Here is a 13,982-nt window from a genome sequence, read left to right as displayed (position 1 = left end):
CAGTCTACTCATTTGTGAAGCGTCACTCTTCTGGTTTGAGATCTGTAGCCTGAGTAATCTCATTTGCAGGCAACTCTGGAAGCAGGTGAACATAGTGTGGTACACATCAGTGTGTGCTTAGAAAATGGCAGCTAAACCTAGGTTACAGCTGTAGCAAGCAGAGATCAGCTTCCACCCACCATGTAGGACACTTGCACAAGTCTTCTAGAGAAGCTAACACAGCAGGTAGACGACAGATGAGAAGATAGGCTTATACCCCAAAGGGGGAAAAAAAGGCTAATTGAGCATGAGTTCAGTCAGTTTCAGGCTCCTGATTCCTTCAGCCACTCTTAATATTACAGGTCTAATCTCACAGTTGTGCCTCAGTTTAATGTAGACATTGAAAGGCCATGTAGAGGGCATGCATCTTTCTGCCTGTTGGTGGTTGCTAGGTAGCCTTGTTGAAAATAAGTATGCATTTCTGGGGGAAACCTGTGGGACACACTGTATGTACAGTTGGAGGGTGGTAGCTTTTCTGTTCTTCCCTCCTCTGTCACGAAAGTCAGTCTGCCCTCAAAAGCTGGCAAATCTATACCAGTAGTTGTAGGTTTGAAGGGGTTTTAGAAAATGAATTATGAGCTGTGGCTAGTCTGGAATGAGCTTGAGTGCTGGACTATCCATGGGCAACAAATTTAGATGTTTCAAGTCTTTTGTATGGAGGTGTGCAAAAGTGCCCCGTACTTCTTGTAAAAGAAGTGGGATTTAAAGTTCTCTTCTGAACTCACTTCAAACAAGTGAATTCTTGGTGAGTAAGAGGGGAGAGGAGAGAGAAAGTAATGCCTGAGACTTCTGCTCTATACAAGCATCCTGCAGATAGATGCATTGTGTAGGTTGACTGGTCCCTCATCTGGTGGAGATGCAGTGTGGACTCGCAGTCTTGGATCCATATAAATCCACATCTGCAAGTCTTCCCTAGTTCAGTTGGTTCCCTTACTAGTCAGTAAGTAGTGTGTGTGTGCTTTCAAGTGCCACGGAGAGGAGGAAATAGCTACACTTACCAGGATAACTTTCTGGAGGTTCACTCTGTTTTGAGCACACTGAGTGTGGACCACACTATAAATTTACCTGCTTTAGACTTGCACTAATTACCAACCTCATCCTGTAGGGCTTTATGTTGTCATGCTATGTCCCTGGATGTGCAGCATGCACTTAAATATCTTCCAAAAGCTCTAACCTGGCAGCTCTTAATCAGGTAGCTTAAAGTCATAGACTGAACAACAGCTGGGAGGTAACCTGGTGAAACATTGTGCAGTGTGGAAGTGGCCTGTGGGACCCAGCTGTTGAACCTCAAGCACAAGGATTTGTGTTTGTTGCTTGAGAATGAGGCTTGTTCCTGGTGAAAGCCACTGCAGGTAGCACAGGTGTGGCAGAAGTCATAGGGCAGCTGAAGATACAGGAACAAGGAAGCAGCTCTAGGGCAGACCTGTAGGCAACACTGGTACCAGGAGCATACAGGTTTTTGTGGTAATGGTTAGCATAAATGAGGGAGAACTCTGCTAACTAAGCGAAAACTGAAAGAGGAAGTCTTCTGCTGCATTTTGGCAGAAATACTTGAGAGGAAAAATACTATGAAACTCTGTTTGCTGGAACAATTTCCCTCTAGTGGTGTGAGGTTGAAACTAGGCCATGGACAAAATGGCATATAGTGTGAGGACATGAGTAAAAGCAACTCAGAGCATCTTCTCACAGAGGGAAGTCGTGCTTTATTAGGTCTTGATGTACTGGGCAGTGCACTTTTGAAGCTTTTGCCTAAGAAATGGAAATGAGGGTGGGTGGAGAAATCGTGAGATAAAGAGAAGAGCTAGGAAATGGAGACAATTACTCATTTGAGTGTTGTTTCTGCCAGTGCGATTACTATGACCAGTGCATATAAGCCATGGTCTTGAAACCATCTATTTGGCTGGGGATGGGAGGGAGTTAGAGTAATGTGATGTGGATTTTCATGTAGTGGGTTTTGGTTTTGTTAGGTGCTAGCATGAGATCTAGGCAATGGCTGAGGGCAGGAAAGGCTTGAGCAAGCAGTACGCAGCTGAGGCTCTCATCATGGCAATCGAGTTGCGCTGTATATCATTAAAATTGTGTGTCTGTAGCCTGCTGAGTTTGTGAATCCTCCCATCAAGTGCAGTGTTCACTGTTGCTCATACTGATCAGTGTGTTCATGAAAATAACCTGTGGCTAGTTACTGCGGTCTATTAAACTACAAATCTTGAGTATTAGCTTATTCTCTGGGAGGGGGAGCAAGTGAGAAATCTATAGTTTCACTCTATGCTGTTGTGAGCTCATCTGCTTCACTGAATCTGTTGTAGAATCACACAAGTCAACCTCACCGGACAGTCATAACTGGACAATCATAACTGGAGTGAAATCTGGCTGGTGACCGGTCACCAGTGGTGTTCCCCAGGGGTTGGTGTTGGGGCCCATCCTCTTCAATGTCTTTCTTGATGACTTGGATGAGGGAATTGAGTGCAACCTCAGTAAGTTTGCAGATGGCACCAAGTTGGGGGGAAGTGTTGATCTGCCGGAGGGTAGGAAGGCCCTGCAGAGGGACCTGGACTGTTTGGATCGATGGGCAGAGGCCAATGGGATGAGGTTCAACATGGCTAAGTGCCGGGTCCTGCGCTTTGGCCACAACAACCCCATGCAGTGCTACAGGCTTGGGGGAAGAGTGGCTTGAAAGCTGTGCAGAAGGATCTGGGGGTGCTGGTTGATGCTTGCCTGAACGTGACTCGGCAGAGTGCCCAGGTGGTCAAGAAGGCCAACGGCATCCTGGCTTGTGTCAGGAGTAATGTAGCCAGCAGGAGCAGGGAGGTGATTGTCCCCCTGTACTCTGCTCTGGTGAGGCCGCACCCTGAGCACTGTGTTCAGTTTTGGGCCCCTCACTACAAGAAGGACATAGAGGCCCTGGAGCCTGTCCAGGGAAGGGCCATGAAGCTGCTGAAGGGCCTGGAGCACAAGTCCTGTGAGGAGCGGCTGAGGGAGCTGGGGTTGTTTAGCCTGGAGAAGAGGAGGCTCAGGGGTGACCTTATCGCTCTCTGCAGGTACCTGAAAGGAAGGTGTGGGGAGCTGGGGATTGGCCTCTTCTCACAGATAGCTAATGATAGGATTTGAGGAAATGGCCTCAAGTTGTACCAGGGGAGATTCAGGTTGGAAATGAAGAGACATTTCTTCTCAGAAGGAGCAGTCAGGCGTTGGGATGGGTTGCCCGGGGAGGTGGTGGAGTCACCGTCCCTGGGGGTGTTCAAGGAAAGGTTGGACGTGGTGCTTAGGGACATGGTTTAGTGGGTGACGTTGGCAGTTAAGTGATGGTTGGACCAGATGATCCTGAAGGTCTCTTCCAACCTTAATGATCCTATGATGATTCTATGATTCTTGTTGAGGGAAAGATTGCTAAGGCTGTAGAGATGACAAAAACATTGCACGAAGCTCAACATTTTTGTCAGGAAACATACCAGCTTGGATTCTTTTTGTGGTTGTGCCAGCCTCCTAGTTGTTTGCTTGCTTTTGTTGAATTATTTGCCTCATATGTAGCACTGCTCATATGCAGTGCTCATGTAAGTAGTCTCCAGAAAGTCATTAGTGTAACTATCCCCAGTTCACAGGAATATTACTCAGTAAGCTGGAGTAACTTGATGATGATTAACAAAGCAGACCTGGACCAGAGCCAAGGCTAGGAAAAGCCTGAGTGGTGGCAGAGTCTTCATCCACTTGTTCATCTGCCAGAACCTGGTTCTCTACTGATAAACTTAGTTCTTTCTTGCCACTATCTAGGGAAGACTGGGAAGACTTAAAAGATCCACAGCACTGACAGCCTTGGCTATCTGTTCAGGATAAGCTTGGAAGGAAATTCTATTGCATATTTAGTCATAAGGCATGCTGTATCTCTGCAAAGACTGTTTGTAAGCAATTAAAATCCTGCTCTCAACTGCATTTTGTCAAGAACAGATCCACTGTTAATCCTGCCATTTCAGGGGAGATTTACCATGTGTATCATCCGGGTTTGTTAGCGGAAAAATATTGCTGCGAAGTGAGTTACATTGTTCAAATAAATGTTCAAGCAATATGTTCAGAGCACAGATTACACTGTGCTGAATCTGGTTAATGATCTGTACAGGTTTCAGTACAGTGGCAGTGTCAACGTATTTGATACGGTGGAAGCTTTGTTCTCGCTGTTTTGTACAAACTAAATTTTCCAGGGGAGGTGTTTATCATTTCTTCAAGGGAGAAGCTCTGATAGACGAGGAATGTAGACTTTGCAGGGAAGGCTTAGGTACATTCTGGAGTAAATTGATAGAAATCTTTTGGCATTATGTACTTAAAGATACTCAGCACAGAAACTGTTTGTTTGCGAGTACTAGTGTTTTTTTCAGTAGCCAGGGAGTTGATCTCATCTCCTTCAGTAGATGTCTCGGTGGGGAAGACGTAGCAATAAGCTTGAGGAGGAAGCAGTGAGAATCAGGGTTAGGCAAAGACATGAAACAGCTGACATCTCTTCTGAGGCGTACCTTGGGTCAGTTGCATCATCGTGCTGCAACTGTTCCTGTGCTGTTCATCCTCACAGCGTAAGATGTGAACTTTCTCAAGCGTGGACTGTGGCACCCCATCCTATCTCATCTGTCATCTCAGCTGGGACTTCTAGTTTCTACTTGAAAGCAATCTACGGGTGGATTCAGCTTGAAAAAAGTCTGCCTAGTAAGAGCATGGGACTTTTTAGCATATTCCTTGAGATAGTGTAACAAGACAAGTAAATGAGATTTCAGATAGCATTTCTTAAATAATTACTTCTTATTTCCAATTCAATTCCCATTGCTTGCTTTGTTTTTTGTCTCCTTCTTGTAAATTCTTCTTGCACTCTAAGCAAAAGCAAATATTGCTTCTCAGGGTGCTTCAGATCTCAGATGTTCATGTGATTTGAAAGCGTTTCTTTGAAGCAAGGGAAACAGGCGATTAGAAAGGGCTATTTACAAAGAAGGAATGGCCAGAAACTAAGCGGACCAGGAGTTGCAACCAAAGTTGTTTACCATGTTTGTGCTGAGCCTAGTCAGAGATAAGATTCAAGTTATGGGAAATGTTCTCAGAACAAGTGTAGAATCACTTCCAAGCTGAGGACTAGCTCGTGGAAAGAGAGTACCTCATCGTTGAGCTTTCCCAGCTCTCTTCTATTCATCTGTGTTTGGAGAAGGTAAGCTGTGGATTCTCTGTGTGAATTGACTCTGCGTGTTCGTCTATTTTCAGTTGTGTGGGTCTACTATATTGGGGATCACGTACTTGAAAGCTTGTTTGACTTTCCTATCAGCCATTCCAAAGAAGGATACATCCTCTCCTCCCTGCTCCTTAAACTGCTGAGAAGTCTGATAATTAGACTTCTGTGGAATTGCAACATCCTTTAGGGACAAAATGGAGCAATTCCCAAGGGGACTCAAGTACATGCCTATTTTATAGAGATAATTTAGATGATGGCCCCATCCCAACCACTGGAGCTTCTGCAGTGCTTCTCACAAGTCTCAGCATGCTTTAAAAAAAAGCCAAGGTTGCCAGGGAACAGACACAAAGCAGCCAAGCAAGAGGCCAGTGGTTGAGTTAGAAATAGAACCCAGAAGCCCAAAGTGTCAGTGCATTCTCTCCTCTGTGAATGACCCCGCGTTGCTCTTGTTGCGCAAACATCAGCTTCCTTCCATGATAACCTGGGGAACTGGGAGCAGCGTGAGGCCCTCTGTCTTAGCATGGGAGCCAACAGGCTGCAGCCATCGCGCTGTCCTTTGAAATGTAGTCAGTCCTGTAGCAGTAGCTCCCTGGGAATCAAAAGTTCCCCACGCAAGATGAGCTTTGTGTGATCATCAAGGTTTTAGGAGGTGTTTTCTGCTACTGCTGGTCTGGTCTTCAGTGGTATGTCCTTGCTTGAGAAGATAGGTCCCTTGCTTTGAAGCTCTGGGGTATTTTGCAAGGAGTTAATCATGATTTTGTGATATGCTTTGCCAAAAGCACTCGTGAAATGGAGGCAGGTTCACACTGTATGCTGCAGTACAAGACAGCAGTCCCACGACTAGTAGCACATAAAGAGCTGTACCCTGCAGCACTGATGAACTTTCTGGCATAAGCTGTGCTATAGCATTGTGACAGTCTTAAGATGGAAGCATCAGGACAGCAGTATCCTTGTTGATGTCTGCTTGATTAAGGGTGCTTCAAAACCATCTACCACACCATCCATCACTTCTCTGGGGGCTTTTGCTAACTCGGTGGAGCCAGGACTCTCTCCCTAGGATGCACTAGAGGCTGAGTAACTTCATGTTTTTTAGTTCCAATTACCAGAATCTCACTCCCATATTAGAAAGGCATCATACTGTTTTGACCAATTCAGCTTTTGATGTTAAAGGTGCAGCTGTTTAGAAATCTGATTGTTCTCAATTCAAGCCCACGTGGACAGACTTGGACACCATATACATGTTCACCCCTACCTTAGGTTCAGTTCCTTCAGCTGCTGGCATTGGATCGGAGATGAAACACATCAGTGGAAACCTTTAAGAGCAGGTTAGATAAAGACTTAGTAAGAATTACATAGATATATTGTGCTCAGGGATAAGGGATGAGTTTCCAGGTGGATGATTCAATTAGAGATCCACATTTTTGTGTGGTACATAGTCTTCTAGCTTCCCTGGCTTTTGAGTGATTTTCCTTCTGCAATCACCAGATGCTCTGTGTTGAGGGATTAATTCTGTGCTAGGTTTAACCTCCACCAGTGTTTATGTGGGATGTTATATCGCCAGCCGTGAACTTGGGGATCAGTAACCATTTATTGCCATTTTGTGCCATTACACTGTCTTAAATCTGTTTTGTTTTCCTTTGTTCTTCCTACTAAGCCCAGAAGCCTGTGCCTTCCTTAGAGTCCCAAAGATCTGCCCTCATCCTTCTGAACCAGGGAAGCCTTATTTTTTCCCCAAGCTCTTCAGCCACCATTTGCAACCTCCACTTGGTTTGGATATTTTTGTACATCCACCTGCTTTCTCTAAAGCCAGAAACTTCCTATTGTTTCTCTTGGTGTAGCTGCAGTGCACTTGCCGCGGGCAAATCCGTGCCTCCAGATGAGGAGTTAGCAAGGCTAAGGTAGGATCTCATAAGTAATAGGTTCTGTCTGAGCTACAGGAAGATTGCTGTTCCAGGCTTTTTTTCCCTACAGAATTATTACTGTAGGTTATTTAAACATAGCTCCTCCAGGTTGTTGAGCTCTTTTAACTCAGAGCAGTTATCTGGTGGAACCGTAATGGATATGGCTGTAAAAATTTGCACGTAGTCCTCAAAAATAGCTTTATGAGCTATTCAGCATCTGAATTCTTAGCAATTCAGGAGAAGATGCAGTTGTATGTTGAGAGATGCTTTTTTTCGCGCTTTTTTCAGTAGTATAAAAATACCAGAATGCAATGACTAAATAACCTCCAAAATAAGGAAGAAGCTAGTTTATATTTGTATGCTATGTTTAATTTTCTTTACCAGAGCATGCTGTGTTTTTAAAATTAGACCTGGATGGGATACATTTTTCCTTTTACATGGAAGCTTTCAACTTTGTTTTTTTTCCTCTATACCAATTCAAAACATAGGATTTAGATGGCAGCATCTTTCATTTAATATTAAGTTTGGGTTGTTTGTTAACTTCAGGCTATTTTTTGTTCACTGTATTAGAAATCCCATTAACGTGTCTTTCTTTCTAAATCCAATTCTCAAAATACACTATTTTCAAAATAAACTATTCTCAAAATACACTATTTTTAAATGCCCGAGGTTGACATTTTGACATTTCTGAACCACTTCATGCAATGGCATCATGTTACACTTATTTTTTTTTTAAGAATCAGCATATTCTTTCAGCCACAAAACAGTTTTGTTGAAGAATTCCTGACCTGCTCTATCATCGTTTCATATCAATGTGCCACCCCATTTTCTTTGTCATATCATAACCAGAAATTTCAGTATGGAGGTGACATCGATTCAGACTCGGATGCTCTAACTTCAGAGCTCATGAGTGGGCGTTCTCTGACAACAGAAACGTGGGGGTGAGCTACTGTACTCCAGCAGGCAGCAGGTGCAGCTGTGCTGCCAGCAGTTTTACCTTGTTCACTGTATTATTTTGTATGTTCATTTTACAAAGTTAGCACCAATTTAGGAAAGTACAGCCTCAGCAGCCCCCGTGTTCAGTGTACGGATTGTAGAGGATATCGAATTTATAGCCCTGACCTGCTCTCAGAAATATAGTTAGAATTTCTATTGGATTTTTGAAAACTGAAGTGGACTTTTCTACTTTGGACGTTTCTTTTGTGGTTTTGTGTACTATACAGAGCTGATTTTGCTGAGGCCTTTTCTAGAGTTATAACATCTTGGTTAATGCTCTAGCAAAGCAGTTTTCCAAGCATGGAGGAGATGCATGGAGGCAGCGTTTCCAAAGCATCCTAGCTCCAGACATACCTTTGCTGTTTTCTTGAAGGGAAATTTTCCTACTGATGTTAACTGTGAAAAAAATCAGTTCACTGATTGAAGTGCACTTCTTGAAGCAACTTTTATGATTAGGTGTTCCCATAGGGCAGTTGAGAACAGTTTTTCCTCTGTTGCTTATGGGGCTTATGGGGCTGAGTTAAAGGACGGGACTTCTTTAAGCCTTGAATTGAAGGCAGCAGGTGTATGGTAGTACCATTGTTATTTGCTACTGTGAGAAGCAGGCTTTTCTGTAAGACCCAGGCTTTTTCTGGGTCTGCTACGGTGGGGGAAATTTATGCCTTGAAAAAAAAGGCAGCTCAACCTTCCTGCAGCAAGCTGCGGCATAGGCTTTGTTCCTTGACATCAACAGCAAAATGGGAATAAGATCAAAGCTTTGGCTCTGCCTGCTTTTAGGATGTGGGAAGAACATGACAGATCCCAGTGGCGCATCCTGATCTGTGAGGATGTGAGTTGTGGTGGGTGAGGCAGGGAATGCTGGAGACACTAACTTGTGGGGGAGGTAGTAGGGATGGCAGCTGTGTCCATTGGCGCTGGTACAAGCTGGCTGCTGACACTCATGGGCTAGCGGGAGGATGTGCTCGGTCAGCTTTGTGGGTAGAGAAAATGTCCTGGATTAGTGCTGACAAGAGCTGGGGACAGAAATACTGTGAGAATGGAGTGATGGATCTGAGTCCCTCCTGGGATTTCTGTGCAGAGTACCCCCTTCTCATGAGCAACATACCACATTTTTGCTTTATACATCCTTATGTATCACTTCCCACTTCAGACATTTCTTGGTTTGCTTCCCAACATGAGGGTTATTTAAGCCATTTTGAGTCATTTAACTTGGGATAATTCAGTTTGCCTTGGATAAGGCTTTTGCACATTCAAATGCTTTCAAAACTTTCTTCAGTTCCAGCGTTCATGTTTTCATGTGGAGGCATGTGTCACGTGTACTGCAGCTACTCATGTTCCTGTGTATTTTGGTGGAATGAAGCAAGGTCAGGGGAAACCTGAGGCCTCAGAGTGCACAGGGGTGTAAGTCACAGGACTGCATGAGTCCCAGCCTCCAAACTTCTTGTGTTTCACCATCTCTCTCTCACCTTGTTCCCAGTTTTAACACCCACAGGGCTGCTGTCTTAAATTCTTCCAGAACGTCTTTTTATCCCTTGTCCTACCTTGTCACTTGTGGGATATACCTCTTTTCCATCACTGTATTGAGTTTATGTGGCAAGGTTTTGGCAGTGGGGGGGCTGCAGGGGTGGCCTCTGTGAGCAAAGCCCAGCAGCTGCCCCATGTCAGACCAGAGCCAGCTCCAGCTGGCTCCAAAAGGGACCTGCTGCTGGCCAGAGCCGAGCCAGGGAGCGACGCTGGGTGGGCCTCTGGGAGAGCAGAGTTAAGGAAGGGAAAAGAAGCCATGAAACAGCAGCTGGGAGAGAGAAGTGAGAACATGTGAGGGAGGCAGCCCTGCAGCCCCCAAGGTGAGTGCAGCAGGAGGGCAGGAGGTGCTCCAGGCAGGCAGCAGCAGTTCCCCTGCGGCCTGTGCAGGGAGAGGCCCCTGGTGGAGCAGGCTGTCCCCCTGCAGCCCATGGGTCCCACACGGAGCAGATCTCCACGCTGCAGCCCCCCCGTGGAGGAGCCCACGGGGAGCAGGTGGATGTGGCCTGGAGGAGGCTGCGGCCCACGGAGAGCCCCCGCAGGAGCAGGCCCCGGGCCGGAGCTGCAGCCCGTGGAGAGGAGCCCCCGCAGGAGCAGGGGGTCTGGGGGGAGCTGCCGCCCGCCCGTGGGGGACCCGTGCTGGAGCAGTTTGCTCCTGGGGGATGGATGGACCCCGTGGTACGGAGCCGTGTGGGAGCAGTGCTTGAAGAGCTGCTGCCTGTGGGCAGCCCCCGCAGGCTCAGTTCGGGAAGGACGGCATCCCGTGGGAGGGACCCACGTGGAGCAGGGGCAGGGAGTGACCGTGAGGGAGCGGCGGAGACGAAGCGTCAGGGACTGACCGCAGCCCCCATTGCCCATTCTCCTGCACTGCTCGGGGAGAGGAGGTGGAAGGTGGTGAACGGAGGGGGAAGGTGTTTTTGTTTTGCTTTTAGTTTCTCTCTGTTTTAGTCTGCTAGTGATAGGCAATAAATGGTATTAATCTCCCTATGCTGAGTCTGTTTTGCCTGTGACAATAATTGGTGAGTGATCTCCCTGTCCTTATCTCAACCCTTGAGCCCTTTTCATCATATTTTCTCCCTCTTTTCTTTGAGCAGGGGGAGCGAGACAGTGTTTGTTGTGGAGTTCAGCTGCCCAGCAGGTTAAAACCACCACAGTCATTTATTTCCTTTACCCAAGTGGACAGTCCCTCTTGTCGTGCTGTGGTGCTCCACTTGCCTGCCATCTCTAGCGATTGAGTAGTGAGCCACCAAGAACTCCATGTGGCATGCAAGAAAACACTGAGGTCCTGCAGCCTCTTGTTCCATGTTTGTATAGCGTCCAGTGGAGTAGTGTCTTATCTGAAGTGCTATACAAATACATAGGATTACTCATGAGTGTGGAGGATTAACTCTGTAATTCATACAGATTGATGCTAATGAGAGAGCTTCTTAGGGAGGATGCTTCACAGCACTTTGTTAGGCCTGCTTTTTCTCTGATCTCCCTGAAGTATCACCTGTGAGCTTTGACAGTGTCATTTGCTTTAGGAAATTCCAGGACTATCTAAATCTGTGTTTTAAACCTCCTCCACACACAGAATCCAGCTGTGACAGCCTTGGGATCTGTACCCTCTTGCTCCAAGCTGCTGTGCCAAAATAGAAACAGGCTTTTCCCTGGACAGGCTTTGTCCTGAGATGATCTCTCAGTTTGTGAATGTGTTCTGACTTGGCAAAAAAACAGCCATTTGAAATATTCAGCGTGACAGCTGTGAAACTGTGTGCACCGTGGTCTGGTGACTGACCGGAGGAGTAACAAGTGCCCTCTGCAGAATGACGCGGTCGGTGCCGGAGTCAGCCCTGGCAGCGCCAGCCTCGCTGGTTTGTGAACACATCACTGCTCTTCTTCTGTAGCTCAGACATGGAAACGCTGCTTTTGATGTGAGTTAGAGAAGTGGGAGATGTGAGATGAAAAGCAAAGGTCATAAAACCCATCAGTGGCCCAGGAATGGACTGGTGTTTACATGGCACCTTAGATTTGTATAGCCTTAGGCGTGCAAGGCTAAAATAGGACTTGTATGCATGTGTCTTTATAGGGGCAAAGTGCTCCAGTGACTTTCCTGGGCTGTAAACTTCATGTTTGATTCTTATCTATTTACAGGTAAAGAACCAAGTATTTGAGCTGCAAAGGCATGTTACCCATTTGCCACAAAAAACATTTGTATATATCTCAATTAAGTCATTCTTCTTAGTGAAAAAGAAAAGCCAGCACTTACCACAAATCCCATGACAGTGCATTTATGACAGTGTAAGTTAGACGAATAAAGGTATTTGGAGGAAATTTCTGTTAGCTCCTTGGCAGTTACTGTAGTGAGTACTGTATTGTAGAAATATATATGTGATTTGTCTAAGTTGGAGTTACTGCTGGGCCCCCAGTTTAAGCTCATATACAGCACTACAGAAAATATACTGGGATGGTTTGGTATGAACAATGCCCTTCTCTTGTTTAGAGATGTTTACTTATTCTTTTGCTTGGATTCTTAATGTCCCAGGTGAAAGCATTGAGTTTTCCAGGCTTATCAGTAGATTAAATTTGGTGAGAAAGCAGAAAACTTAGTCATTTCTTTTTAGCTAGTTTATGATATATAAGGGAACACTGAAGTGTTTCTTTTTCTCTGCAAATGAGGAGTGTCAGGTAGACTATTTCCTGCCTTTTTCATCTCTCTTAAGAATACGGCATGGGAGGCCTCAGAAGTGTAAAACTGCTTTTTCTTAATCAAAAAGCCGAGAGTCATGCAGCTTTAATAGTCTTTTTTTTTTTTTTTTCCAACAGTTCTCAAACGTTTGTGCTACATTAATTTTGATGATACAGGGGCTTTAAAGGGGCTGAGTTAATCAAGTGACACATAGGTGACAATGTGTCCTCTGTCAGAGATCTGGTAGATCCTTCTGGAAAGCATTAAAACCAGACCGAACTGATGGTGTTTAAAAAACAGAAGTGGAAAACATGCCTCAAGTCCATAAATGTTACTGTCAAACACAAAAATGTAAAATGTGTGTTTGGTCTCTTGTGTTCTTGGAGACCTCAGCTGCGTTCAGTAAATATATTCAGTTACTAGTGGTAACTTGGATGATGCTTAAGCGTGGGGAAGACAGGGAAGGAGGGCTGCTCAAACAAAAGGCCGACATGTGGGTGCAGCTGGGCGAGCGTGCGTAAGCTGGCTGAAGCTGCAGCCTCGCAGGGAAGGGATGAGTTAAAGCGCTGGTGGGTCACGGCACAGCTCGTTCCTTCTGGATTATGAATACCAAATGCAGAGCGTCTTTGCTTTGCTATGTTAATGGCTTCAGTACCCAGGAGCGCCTCCGCGCCTTAACCGGGCACATGTGTTTTGTACAGGTGTTGGCCATCGGGCAGTGACAACACACAGGAAAACCGTGACCTTCTTGCCCACTAGAAGAGGCTTGGCTTTGCGAAATGTAAAGCCAGGGGTACGCCGCTCTGTCTCCCAAACCAGACCCTAAAGAGGTGCAGTTCTTAATACCTAGTAAGGGCACAAACGGCTCATATTTGATTTACATTTAAATCAAGCTGTGGTGCATTACCATGAGAACATTACAACCTGTATTTCCAGCATAGTCACTCAGCTGTCACGCATAGATGCTGTCAAGTCAGGGAGAAGGAAAATCGAGGACACCCAAAATAAATAAAACAATATGCTCGCACACACCGCAGATGTATTGCAGCTTGTTTGTTATGTGCAGCTCTTCTTCCACGGCTCCTCCCACCCTGTTAAGAAAATGTTCTGAAGGTTTCAACGTGGAAAGCTCAGCAGTTGCTGATGGAAAATGACAGCAGTAAAGTGGTTGTGATTTGCACCACCTACAGACCAGGTCTGAAGGCTTTGTTTACAAGCTGCAGGACTCTTTGCACAAGGCTGCGCCCAATTTGGTGCATGGGAAATCTGGTAGTGAAACAGTATATTTAGTTGTATTAGGAAATTGAAACACATCCTAAAGACTTAGAGCACTAAGTGCTCCTTACATAATGCTGTGTTACATTTATAAGATATTCAAGCCTGGCTCTGACTGGCTGCAAACAGACTTTTGGTGAAAAATGAAATAAAAATACAGACGGCCTGGGAGAATGTCTTCCAGATTCCTCGTAAAGACTTCATACCAATTAGCAAAGTTAATCCCAACGTGGGTGCAGCAGGCTTTACATTAGACCATGCAGATACTGGGACAGGACTTTGGTGTTTACAATACCAATACCAATATTTACACAGGCTATAGGCTTGAGTGATAGGAAACAAGACTTGCCACGAGAGCAAGGGAGGTGGTATTGCTTAGAAG

This window comes from Cygnus atratus, chromosome 1 (genome assembly GCF_013377495.2).
Source record: "Cygnus atratus isolate AKBS03 ecotype Queensland, Australia chromosome 1, CAtr_DNAZoo_HiC_assembly, whole genome shotgun sequence".
Classification (NCBI taxonomy): Eukaryota; Metazoa; Chordata; class Aves; order Anseriformes; family Anatidae; genus Cygnus; species Cygnus atratus.
The sequence above is the reverse complement of the archived record's forward strand: the minus strand, read 5'-3'. Positions refer to the sequence as shown.